This window comes from Coenobita brevimanus, chromosome 93 (assembly GCF_032717465.1).
Source record: "Coenobita brevimanus isolate Jiangsu-jjx chromosome 93, ASM3271746v2, whole genome shotgun sequence".
Lineage (NCBI taxonomy): Eukaryota > Metazoa > Arthropoda > Malacostraca > Decapoda > Coenobitidae > Coenobita > Coenobita brevimanus.
This window is the reverse complement of record NC_137046.1, coordinates 25353354-25367335: the sequence shown is the minus strand read 5'-3', so window position 1 is coordinate 25367335 and position 13982 is coordinate 25353354. Positions and strand designations below refer to the sequence as shown.

Here is a 13982-nt window from a genome sequence, read left to right as displayed (position 1 = left end):
CCTGGGAGTTCTCTACATGCAGTTCCAGGTGCCCACTGCACAATATCAGAGATCAATTGAAAGCTGCGCGATGAAAAACCATCACCCCAGGCCAACATAAAATTTCCTCTCTAGAGAATAAGGTAACAGAGGACGAACCCGCACCCGCAAAGGAGACCGAACCCAGGGAACAGGAGCCGGAGGAAGAAGGAGGCTCCAGACAGTTGGATTTTTAGGACCACCCCCGCACCTTCCCACAGTGGTGGGGGCCACTTCCCCCAAATATAGCCCCCCAGTTTACCACAAGATGAAGCTGAACAGGGTGAAAGCCAGACTTCTGGTTGATACGGGAGCGGCCAGATCCTGCTTGTATAGCCACTATTTCTCCCATCACAAATCGACCTTGGCCCATTATTCCCAACGGCTACTCACTTTGTGGATGTGGGGGATGGCCTCCTGCCAACCCATGGGGAAACACGGGCCCTGCGAGTCGACACCCACCAGCCGGTGTCAACCCAGCATAAGTTCATAGTATTCGATTCTTCCTGCTGCAATTATGACAGATACTTGAGGCTGGACCTGTTGCAGAAGTTAGGAGCCACCATTGATTGCCGCAACAGACAGCTCTAGTTACTAAAATCACCCAACCCCCCCTCTCCCCTTTGGGCCGCGCACGCCCCGGCCCCGGCCGGAAGACTCTGCACCCCCCTCCTTCCCTCCTCCCTCCCCCCCAACTGCCCTCCCTCCCCCCCTTCTTTTCCCGCCATCATTTCCTCTGCCGTCACCATTCCCCCCCACCATGAAGCCTGGGTGCCCCTCAACTGGCCCTCAGGCACCTCTGTCCTATTCTCCCCACTCCTGTCACCTGGAACCCTCTCAGCCTGCCTTCTGCCCCCAACCTTCCTTCCCCCTCACCACACGGGAGTCTGGATTGTCAACCTCTCCCCCTCGCCCCTCACCCTCCCTGAAGGGATCGTAATCAGACAGATGGAGGAAGCCAAGCTCTGTGTCCCCTCCCGCTCCCACTCCCCTGCCCCCCCTGTCCCCCATCCCCGACCATCTCTCTGCTCACCAATCAGACATCCTCCACCACTTCCTCCTGGATTTCCAGAATCTGTTCATGGCAGGACCAGCTGCCATTGGACACACCACCTACCTGGCTCACAAGATCCGTATGACGGGCCCGCCAATCCGGCAGCCATCCTGGCGGAAGAACCCCAAACAGTGGGAAGAGGAAGACCACCAGGTACAGGAGATGATCGAAGCTGGAGTCGTCTCCCCCTTCACCAGCCCCTGGTCCTCCCACGTCGTCCTCATGAAGAAAAAGGATGGCACAATGCAGTTCTGCATCGATTACCACTGGCTTAATGATGTAACCACCAAGGACGTCACTCCATTCCTGTGCATAGACGACTCCCTGGATCCTATACGGTGCCTCCTGATTCTCTACCCTCGACCTCCAGTCAGGATATTTCCAGGTCCTGGTGCATCCGGAGGACAGAGGGAAAACCGCCTTCTTGACCAGCAACGGGAAACATTGTGAATTTAATGTTATGCCCTTCTGCCTCTGTAATGCCCCCGCCATCTTCTCCGCATTAATGGAATCCGTCCTCAGCGGCCTCACATGGGAGATCTGTCTCGCGTACTTGGATGACATCATAGTCTTCAGCCAGACCTGGGCCGACCACCTGCAGTGCCTCCGCTGGGTTTTCACTAGGATCCGACAGGCAGGCCTCAAACTCTGGCCCACCAAGTGTGTCCTGGCTGCCAGAACCATCTCCTTCCTGAGACACATCATCTCCCAGGCTGGCATATCTCCCGACCCAGACAAACTCCGTGCCATTGCGAACATACCCACACCACAAGACGTTCATGGGATTTGAGCCTTCCTCGGCCTGATGTCCTATTACCGCCATTTTGTGAAGGGGTTCGCCCACATTGCCAAGCCAATCCACGACCTGACCCGTAAGGGAGAACCATTCATCCAGATGGATGAGAGACGAGCCTCCTTCCAACAACTTAATAATAAGCTCATTTCCGTCCCCATCATGGCCTTTCCCAATTATGCCTTCCCATTCCGGTTCTACACAGATGTTTCCCTAATTGCGATCGGCACTGTGCTGCGGCAAGTCCAAGAGGGCCACGAGGACATCATCACCTGCACCAGCCATACCCTTAATCAGGCGGAAAAAAATTATGCCACCACCAAGAGGGAGTCCCTGGGCATCACCTGGGCACTTGAGCACTTCCAGGCATATCTGTCAGGGACCCAAGTTACCATCATCACTGATCACCAGTCCCTCCAGTGGCTGTGGCAGTCTGACACCCACAATGCCCAGCTCATTCGATAGCACGAGGCCCTGGAGGAGTTTAACCATGAAATCTCGTACCACTCCGGCAAACTCCACACCAACGCGGACACTCTTTCTTGGCCCCCATCAACACCGCCCAGTCAGAGCTAGATCTCCTCCAGCAGTGGCATTGCAAGGAACAACCCCCCTGGATCCCCCAGCACCTTTTCAAGAAACTGCATCGCCAGGGCGACCACCTGCTTACCCCATCCGGACATATCCTCCTAGTCCCCAGTGTCGCCCTCGACGCCCTCTGACACCTGCATACCCACAACATCATTCACCTGGGCATGAAAAAACTCCTGCAGGTCTTTAACGACACCTACTGGGTGCCCAATCCTTCCGCCCTCACCAAGGAAATTATTCAATCCTGCCAAGCATGCGCCCTTGATAAAGACATCACCCATACCGCCGGTCCATTGAGCCAGATTACTGCCCACAAACCTTGGCAGCTATTGGCGATTGATGTAGTGGGACCTATACCCCCAAAATCAGGCTATAGGTACGTGATCACGTTCGTCAACACATACTTCAAATTCGTCGTAGCCTGCCCAGCGAAAGAACATCACGCTGTCACAGTGGCCGATGCCCTGATTTGGCATGTATTCCCGTACTTTGGTATCCCACAAACGATCCACTCAGATCATGTACCCGAGTTCATCAGTAAGATCTGGGAGGAGCTGGCCCACATATTCGGCTATAACATCTCCCACTCATCCCTTACTGGTCCCGAGGAAATGCCATATGCGAGTGAAGCCGTCGTACACTGATGAATCAACTCCACACCCGGATAGAAGCCACCAAAGATGACAACTGGCCCATCCATGTAAAAATCATGCAATGGGGCATCAACTCGTGCCCCTGAGAACACGGAATTTCACTGTACAAACGAGTGTTTGGGGAAACACTCCTCCTCCTGCCCCTTCAGCAGCATTTCCAACCCCCCACTTCAACCCCCACATCAGACCCATTACACCATCTCAAACGTTGGCTAACCCACCTCCAAAACAACCTGGACTTCCGCCCTGACACCGCCTCCAACCCCTACAAGCCGGGCCACACTGTTATAATAGTGCAGCTCCCCACCCCCTACAAGCTCACGCCATGCTTCACGGGGCCCCACACCATCATCTGCGTCCCTAACCCCTATCAGGTGATCGTCGAGTAACACGGCACTCCCCGCACCCTTCGAAACCAGCATGTACCCCCTTTTCGCACTCCTGCCCGCACTACCCCTGCCCCTCACCCCGTCCCACCCACTACCCCCGCGCCACTTCCCTCTACCTCCTATGATTGCTTCATCTTCCCCTCGCCATCTCTTTCCCTCCCCCTCCCTCGCCACCTCCACCTCACCTTCAATCATGCCACATCGCACCTCACATGACAACCCACCGACACCACGAACTCCCCGCCATTCTCCCACCTCCTCACCACCCGCCGCCTCCTCTCCCACGGCCAGCACCACGTGTCCCACCCACACCCCCGAACCCCCTCCGCCCAACACACCCCTGCCCCAGTCGTCACCCACCACTGCCACCGCATCTCCCAGCCTGCTGCCGCACACGCCCCCTTGACCCCACCTGCCCTGTTCCCTGCCCCCAACTCCACCTGCACTGCCCACGCTCCCACGACGCCACCACCCACTCACCCTACACCCTGCCCCCCAAGCCGTGCTGCCCACACTCCTACCACCACACAGCTGCCCTCACGTGCCCCACACACCTCACACGCACGCTGCCACTGCACACCCACGTCACCACCCACACCCATCCTTAAAACAACCATCACACGCTCCGGCCGCCTCTCCCGCCCACCCGACCAATACACTCACTCTCCCACCCCACACGCATTACCACAAAATCACACCTCTACTCCTCCCTAAATCATCTCACACTCATGATACACCAGGCACAAATCCCGGCCACCTAACCTGCCCAACGATGCCATGCCGCATTACCCAGGCATAAAACCCTACACTCACCATCCATCTCCAGCATTCAACACAGCCCTGCACAGAGGGTAACACCTAGCGCCATGAGGATTCGACGAGCCTTATGGGTGCCGCCCTTTGGATGGAAACAATGAGTCCGAGGACCTCACCACCTCCTATGACTCCTCCGGTCCTTCACTGATTCATCCACCCTCTTCATCACCTGTGAAGAGCAGCTAGAAGACAACTCAGCCACCACAGCCTGGCAGGTCCTCCTCCAACACCTACAGCCAGTCTACCACACTTATAACACCAAAGTTTACCACCTCCAGTCACAAGGACATGACTTTTCCCCAGCAGACAGTAGTAAAATGCAGTATAGCACAGGGGGTGACCTAATACCCCCAGAAGGAGCCCACAGAGGAACAACAACAGCTCGCCGGGACTCAGGGCGACAACAACATAAGTCCACCCAAGCTGCACACTCCTATGACCCGGAGCTCGCCCGCCGCCACATAGCAGGAATACAAGACTACCTCCTGGGCGAGCCTTCCCCAACCAACATCGGGGTGGAGCTGTTACTCCAGCTCCAGTCAGCACCCCTGAGACGGCCGGTAGCTGATCAACCCTCCTGAAGGAGACAGCCTGTAGTCGCTCTGAGGGAAATCAGGAGACTCCCTGTAGCCACTCTGAAGGTGTCCTTTCCAAGACGGCATGTAGCCGCTCAACCCTCCTGAAGGAGATGGCCTGTAGCCACTCTGAGGGAAAACAGGAGATGGTCTGTAGCCGCTCCCGCCTTCATCAGAACATGCCCTGTAGCCACTCTGAAGGTGCCCTTCCTGATACGGCCTGTAGCCATGCTGAGGGAAATCAGGAGATGCCCTGTAGCCGCTCTGAAGGTGCCCCTGAGTCGGCCTTAGCTGCTCCCTTCCGGAGGCCAGTAGCTGGGCCTTAGTGACGCCCCATAGCCATGCCCCTAGAAGGCCACGGCCAGTAGCCGGGCCCTACGGCAGGAGATGGCCTGAAGCCACTCCTCCGTCAGGTGCTGACCCCTGTTCACCTACCTACGACTCAGAGGGAGTCCCCAGCCTGGAGGAGTACTGGAAAGGCCCCGTGACTTTCCCTGGCCTCTTCTCCCTGCAGTCGGATCTGGAGAGGACTCACCTGACAGACCCCGACGTAAGCCGGCGCCGCAGACCCTTTCTGATGGCGCCACAGAGCACTGGGGACCGCAGCCCTCGGGACCCCCAGACCGCCCCCAGGACCCCCGGGTGGGACTTCCGTACACTCAGATGCCGGAAATCTTCGTCCTCCATCAGACGCCTGAGCGAGAAGTTCAGGCAGTTATTCGGCCCCAGCCCTGAGGGCCGTACTCCGGCCCCAAGCCCCCAAAGCACGGGGCCCTTCACCACCCGCAGCCCCAGACGAGAGAGGAAGCCCCTACGCATGATCCCATGGCCACTGAACACAGAGGCCCCTGGTGGAACCCAGCCCTGTCAGTAGTGAGGCTGGGTCACCTCTGCCGCCCTTGTACCTGACCGCCATGATGCCTAGACCGGAAAGGAGTGACAGTGAAAGCACAGTGTCCGTGACTTAGTGACGTGAAGGCCGACCAGAGAATTAACCATATAAAGGAAGTCAGTGAGAGAGGCACCAGTGAAAATATTAAAGTGGTGGAGTGCATAAAAGTAACAGTAAAGGGAATATTCTACCATCTGATAACGCCACATCATACTAAAATCATACACACACCCCAGTGTTAAAGTAATAATTGCCAACAGTGAAATAGTACCACCCACTCCACAAATATATAAAACTTGGACTTCCTGCGACAATAGCATATAAACCTCTGCCCTAAGTGCTATTCACATTGCCCAACCTTGACCTGGGTAGTATCCTGCGTGATACTAATAACCCATATCTAGGCCTAAGAATTATAATTGTCCGGTGTATCTGTATTCGTGACATCTACCCGTTCCACTGTAGAATTTAGTTACACACGTGTAAGGTTGTTGCCTTGAGTTTTTGTGTCCTGCCTCTCTCCTATTTGTCTAAGCTCCAGTCTAGAAAGAGATCCCAGCTACACACTAGGCGTTACAGGGACGGGAAGCCGACCCTAAAACACCTAGCATTACAGTAATTATTATTTTTTTTTTTTATTCGTTCATTAGGAAGATCAAACAACAAATTGTTGTGAAAAAAATACAGCAAATTATATGGCTGGACTCAACCTACGATGAAAGAGTGTGAGCGGTTGATTTCACTTGGGCGAATCCTGAGTTAAAAGAGTGCGAGCGGTTGGATATCATTTGGATGAATCCTGCATCGAAAGAGTGTGAGGGGTTGGAATCTGCACCGGGCCCCCGTGTATGAGAGGGATGATAATAATAATAATAATAATAATAATAAGTGGTGCGGGGCACAATACACCTCGCCCAACAGCAGTTATTTTAGTGCTGTTAAATACTGATTCAGTATTGCCATCTAGTGTCGGTAAACAATTAAAGTTGCAGGTAACCTCAATTTCAACTTGCCCTGTGAAACTCCTAAATAAAGTCTACGGTAATGGCACAACTAATTCAATGTTCAAGAACTCGCCCTTTGAAACTCTTTGACCTTGTGTGTCACCTTTCAGACTTGATATTACCTCCACAATGAAATCAGTTCCTTTGGAGACCAGTGTCCAAATATCCTGAAAGTTTCATGCAATTTCATTCAGTGACCAAATATCCTGAAAGTTTCATACATTTTCCGTAATGTTGCTAGCAAACAAACACAAAAACTCAAGCCAAAACAATACCGCGCCTGACTCCGTCCGGGTGAGGTAATAATAATATCAATAACAGTGGCGTATCCAGAAAGTTGAAAAGAGGGGGGGGAGCTTTTTTAAAAATCTTTTTAACTGTGTAGCCCATGACGTTGGCAAGCGCAGCAAGCCCGTACAGCTGGGGGGTTCAGGGGGGCGCTGTAACCCCCCCCCCAGGAAATTTTGCATTTTGGCCAATTTTATGATAATTTTGAGGCCATATGGAATGGGTATATGACAAATAAAACATAATCTAAAGTAATTTTAAGTACTCTGTGCCATATATATATATATATATATATATATATATATATATATTCATTCATTCATTGCCAGACGCCATGTATCCCAAATGGGGTGGCCAAGGGCTTAGAGTTAACTGTTTTACAGGGAGGGGCACTAATCCTCCACCAACCCCACCTTGATACGTAGGGATGCCAACAGCATCTGGTGTTCCCAGGCGGTCACCCATCCAAGTACTAACCAGACCCAACTTTGCTTAACTTCGCTGATCGGATGGGAAGAGGTGTACTCAACGTGGTATGGCCGTTATATATATATATTGCAAAAGGGGGGGCCGTTATTTCATATATATATATATATATATATATATATATATATATATATATATATATATATATATATATATATATATATATATATATTGCAAAAGGGGGGGCCCATGGCCGCATGCCCCCCCTCTCGGTATGCCACTGAACAATAATAATAATGGTATTAATGATAATAATAATCATTCATTCATTGCCAGACGCCATGAATCCCAGACGGGGTGGCCAAGGGCTTAGAGTTAATTGTTTTACAGGGAGGGGCACTAATCCTCCACCATCCCCACTTGACACGTAGGGATGCCAACAGCATCTGGTGTTCCCAGGCGGTCACCCATCCAAGTACTAACCAGACCCAACGTTGCTTAACTTCGCTGATCGGACGGGAAGCGGTGTACTCAACGTGGTAATAATAATAATAATACATTCATCCATCCATCATCTAATCCTACGTTGCCCCATGAGGAGCGTAGAAGCCCGGGGCTAGGCAGTTGGTCCTGACATTTAAGATGAGAGTGACCAACCTCACTCATCCCTGAGTGGCATTACGTAAGCAATAAACCCCAACCATCCCTTGGATATAAACCTTCACCGGCTCAATCCGATTGGAGCACGATAATTACCCACTAAACCACCAGGCGCCAAAATTTGGTTATATGGTTACCACCCAGCGTAGTAAATGGTTTCCTGGTGTACAGGAAACCATTTGGCTTGTCACTCAGTGTAGAGTCACCCACGGGCAGAAGGAAGAGGAAAGAATGAAGGAATGAAAGACAGAAGAGGGAGCGTAAAGTCACCCACAGGCAGAAGGACGAGGAAAGAATGAAGGTAAGAAAGATAGAAGATGGAAGGAAAGAAGGATGGAGGAGAGGACAGGGCAGACACCCGAGAGCAGCACTACATTGAGTGAGCGGATGGTGAGCGCCCCCACCTACCACAGTAACAATAATAAAAATAATAATAAAAATAATGATAATAATAATAATAATAATAATAATAATAACAAAAATAACAACAATAATAATAATAATAATAATAATAATAATAATAATAATGATGATGATGATGGATGAGGCATCCATCATCTATTCACTTAATGTAGCTCATCCATCATCTATTCACTTAATGTAGAGATGCCATATGATCTTTACACTGAGTGACAAGCCAAATAGTTTCCTGTACCCAGGATACCATTAACTACGCTGGATGGTAACCATATAACCGGGGTTTCTGGCAGAGTTAAGTGTTCCTCAGATTCCCCTAACCAAAATCACTTAATCATGACAGTCGTTTCAGAGAGCCTTGGAGGGCCCAACACCTGCCCAGGGCCCCAACCAAATGGGCAGACTCACATGGCCATGTGAAATGTGAGAGGTGTGAATGAGGAGAGCAAGAGGGTGGAAGGGGTGATGTGTTCAAGAGTGCAGATATGCCGCGATGGCACTGTGTGAAACGAAGATGAAGATGAAAGAATGTGAAGTGGAGGCGTGGGAGAGTGTGAAATGTGTGAGATGGAAAATGAATGGGCGAGGAAGATGTAAGGAAGAAGTTGCTTTGTTGTTGAATGAGGTGTAGCAGAGTGGAATGAGAGATACAAATGTGTCAGCTCAAGGTGTATGTATGTCAAGTTCAAGTTTGAGACGGTGAAAGTGGCAGTGATTGTAGAGGAGTAGATTGTAGCACCAGTCGAGCAGGGCAGTACTTCCAAGGTGGATGGAAAACTGATGACAGGGAGAGCTGGAGCTCCTGTTTCATCAGCCCTCGGGACTAGTTCCTGACCATCCCCCTTTGCTGAATTTTTTCAGTGTTTCAGCACCACAGAGAGTAGGCCAGCATGCTCTCCAATACAAGTTTCTCTAACTGTCAATACCAATCTACATGCACAGTACACACTACAATTCCTTTAAAAAAAAAAAAAAAAAAAAAAAAAGGGCACACAATAACCAGGCCTTGGAGTCCCCAGGTAGGGGGAACCATAAATGCCCCCATCTGCCCCTTTCCCGATGACGACTCAACGAGATGCCTGGAACCACTGTCTAACTCATTTCTTCATATCCGTAACTTTCGTAGCCTTTCCTCTAACTTTCTGCCTGTCGAGCACCACCTCTCCTCCTCTAAACCTCACCTTCTCTTCCTGACAGAGATTCAGCTGTCTGAGACAACTGACAACAAACCCTTTTCTGTTTCCTCCTACTTTCTCTATACTCATTTCAAAGTCAAAGGTGGCTATAGTGTATATGTACGCAACGACTTATCTTGCTCTCGTGTTCCTTAATTTGGTTCTTCTGAATTCTCTACTCTCTGGCTTCGGTTTTTCTGTCATTCTCTGACTAAATATATTTGTGCTGTTTACTTATCTCCCAATTCTACTGACTATGAACAATTTTTCAACTATCTTACATCTATGATGGAACGAATTCTATCCATTTCTCTTTTCTCTGAAATATCATTCTAGGAAACGTCAATGTTCACCACCACCTTTGGCTCTCCTCTCCTTTCACTGATCCACCTGGTGAACAAGCCTACATATTTTCTATCGTTAATGACCAAGAACAGCTTGTACAGCACCCTACCCGTATTCCTGACCACCTTGGAGAATGCTCCAACATACTTCACCTCTTCCTTACAACTAATCCTTCTCCTTACACTGTTAATCTTTCCTCTCTGTTGGGCTCCTCCGATAACAACCTCATTACCTTGACCTGACCTGTCGCTCTGGTATGGCCTGTGGACCCTCCAAAGATACGTCGACTGTGGCATTTTGGAGCTGTGGATTGGGAAGCCCTCAGGCAGTACTTCTTTGATTTTCCCTGGAATGATTATTGCTTCCATGGCCAAGAGCCATGTGAGTGTGCTTTGCGCATTACGTAGGTTATTCTTTCAGGCATGGAAGCATACATTCCCTTCTCATATCCTCTGACTAACGCAAGAAAGCCTTGGTTTAATCACACTTGTTCGAATGCTTTTCGGAACAAGGAGAGGGCCTATAAAAGGTACCAGAGCTAATCCACTCCTGAATCACATCTTCGGTTGTTTATGTTTCTCCCCAGGCGGTGGCTGAATCTGTAGAGAAGCGGCCTGCAGTCCTAACGGACCCAGGCTCGAATCCTGACTGGGACAGGAACAGCTTAAGGATCTGAATTTCCTAAAAGCAGACTTTACTGATCTACCAGCTTACCCACCGACATGTCGTAAAACTACCCCCGCTAATACCAGTACACTAGTCCTGTATGAGACAGCCCTAGCATGTATTCAATATGGATGGTGGGTGTTAGAGCCGAAGTGGTGACATGTGGAGGCATAGGAGGACTACTGGGCCTTGGGATAGGTCACTGTCCCAGAGAAATAGGCCCTGAGGCCTTTGCGCAGAGTCGGACACGTAAAAAAAAAAAAGAAGAATCGTGCTAAGTCTGTTCTCTCTGCTAAAAATAATTCATCCATACTAAATGCCCTCAACTCTCCAAATAGGAATTCTTCCCGCTCCTTTTGGCACCTTACCAAAAACCTTTCTAACAACTTTACCTCATCATCCTTCCCTCCTGTTTTCTACTATGATGGCTCTGTAGCTATTTTTTCTACTGATAAAACAGGTCTCTTCACTCAGACTTTCTCCTCCAGTTCCATCTTAGACAATTCCTGTGTTGTTCCTCCATCACTTCCCCCCTCTGACTTCCTCATAGCTGACATTAAAATTTCTTCAGCTGATGTATTTTCTGCCATCACTGGCCTTAATACTAACAAGGCATATGGGCCTGATGGAGTCCATCCTGTCGTCCTCAAGAACTATGCTTCCATGCTTCCACCCTACCTATGGTCTGTCTATTTTATGGAGAGCGTTTGGCCGTTGTTCCTCTTGGGGAGTCCCCGTCCCACAGTATTGCCATACTTTGTACTGGGCAACTTAATCGGATGAGAAACAAGGCGCAAATGACAACTTTCCCTCCCAGCACACCACTCGCCTCTCTCTCTCTCTCTGCATATAGAAATTGCATTTTTTTTTAGATTTATTTCTATAAAAAGTCTATACGGTTTTATGGATTATTAGAATTTGAGGAAAAGCCTCCTGACTGACTCTCTGTCTGTTTTGTTGCGCTCTTATTCATTCCCTTTCTCCATGCCCTTTCCCCCTACTTTCTGTTTCTGTCTGTCTGTCTGTCTCTTTAACATTATTTTTTATTATGACTGTGAATTTCTCCTTAAAGTATGATGTTTTATTTGTGGTTTATAATTTCGATTTATTTTCCACACCACCTCTGAGGTTGAGGAAAAGCCTCCTGACTGTCTTGTTGTGCTCCTATTCAATTTCCACCACATTCCCTCCCTCCTTCCCTCCGTCTTGCCTTTTCTCCCTCATCTCCGGCCTCTCCAACCTCCCTCTCTCGCTGTCTGCCTATCCCCCTTATCTCCATTCCCTTTCCCTCCTCTCTCTCTCTCTCTCTCTCTCTGTTATTGTCTGTCTGTCAACATTATCTTTTTCTTATGAATGTGATTCTTTCTTTAAAGTATGTTTTATATGTTCTTTATAATTTCGACTTTTTTTCCACACCACCTTTGAGGGAACAATTATAGGTCCTCTGTTTGCCTTCTCTTCTAAAAAATACTTATTTACGTTGTACATAAGTTCTTTTTCTCTACTGTGGAGCACACGAGAGCGAGTAGCAGGAGTAAGAGCATCCATCTCAGGTGGCGGCCAGAGTGGAAATGAATTGACACGGTCACTCTACCCTTACAAGCTGGCAACTTTGGAAAGCAACATTGCCAAGTGTTGTCGAATTTAAAAAAAGCCATCGTTATTATTAGAAATAAAGAGACATTTATAACATTATATAGTCTTATTAGGGACAACACCCAAATTTGCTTCATAAAATAGACAGACCATAGGTAAACTCTTTCCCCTTTGTCTTTCAACTTGTACCTTTCCTTCTTGCTAGAAGTTTGCTCGCATTCAGCCAGTTCCAGAGAAGGGTGACCATTTCCAACCCTCTAACTAACGTCCAATTGCTTTAACATCCTATGTCTCTAAAGTTTCCGGGTCAGTTCTTAACAGAAAACATTTAAAGCATCTTTCCTATCACAATCTTCTTTCTGATCGTCAGTATGGGTTCCGTCAGGGACGCTTCACTGGCGATTTTCTCACCTACCTTTCAGACTCCTGGTCATCCTCCTTTCGGAACTTTGGCAAAAGCTTTGCCATTGCACTTAATATCTCAAAGGCTTTCGATCGAGTCTGGCATAAATCTTTAATGTCCAAACTGCCCTCTCACGGTTTCTATCCTTCCGTCTGTGCCTTCATCTATAGCCTCTATAGCCGCTATTGAAGAAGGCCATTACTCTTCTCCTAGATCTATGAACAGTGGTGTTCCTCAGGGCTCTGTCCTATCAACTCTCTTCCTTTTATTCATCAATGACCTTCTAGGCTGTACATCTAACCCTATCCACTCATATGCTGATGATTCCACTTTTCACCTTTCCATTCGGTTCCTGCAACGTCCATCTCAGCAGTTACTTCAACAAACAAGGGATGAGGCTATAACACACCTAATATCTGACTTGGCTCATATATCTGACTGGGATAAAAATAATCTTGGTGTACAAAAAAAAAAAAAATCAGTTTTTACACCTATCAGCCCAACACAATCTTCCACAGGGGTACTCACTAATGTTTAATAATCTCCAGCTCAATCTTGCATCATCCTTAAACATGCTTGGGGTTTCATTCACTCGAGACTTATCTTCGAAAAATCATATTGCATCTCTCGTAAAATCTGCTTCCAAGAGATTGGGTGTGCTAAGCTGACTCCGTACCTTCTTTACCTTTGCTTAGTTCTTGATTTTATACACGGGTTATATTCACCTCATGTAGAGTACAACTCTCATGTGTGGAGAGGCTCCCCACATACAGCTCTTCTCAACAGGGTGGAGTCAAAGGCTTTTTGTCTCATTAACTCTCCTGTTACTGACTCCTCTCAACCTGTCTCTTCACTGCACCGTTGCATCTTTAACTCTTTTCTATCGCTACTTCAATGGTCACTGCTTCTCTGAACTGTCTGCTTGTATCCCTCCACCTCTACAACGGGTGCTACGCACCCGTCTATCATCAAATTCACATCCCTTTTCTGTCCAACTCTCTTTTGCAAAAGTTAACTGTTACTCACAGTCCTTCATTTATGCAACAGGTCAACTCTGGAACTATGTTCTTCTGTCTGTATTTCCTACTTCCTGTGATCTTCAGTCTTTCAAACGCAGTGTGTCCAGGCATCTCGAAATGAACATATCATGAGTTTGGCTTTTTTTTTTTTTTTTCTTTTTTTTTTTAATGGAGGGAATGGTTTGCAGGCTCCTGGCCTTTG

At 48.6% G+C, this 13982-nt stretch overlaps 1 non-coding gene and 1 pseudogene across 1 annotated transcript; both read right to left on the bottom strand.

The window, feature by feature from the left end:
- Nucleotides 1-7501: 7501 nt before the first annotated feature.
- Nucleotides 7502-7620, bottom strand: LOC145412721 (5S ribosomal RNA). The gene has a single exon (XR_013899632.1). It is a non-coding gene; the product is annotated as a 5S ribosomal RNA (ribosomal RNA).
- A 313-nt stretch (nt 7621-7933) lies between these two features.
- On the bottom strand, nt 7934-8052 carry LOC145412644 (5S ribosomal RNA; annotated as a pseudogene).
- Between the last annotated feature and the right edge of the window lie 5930 nt (nt 8053-13982).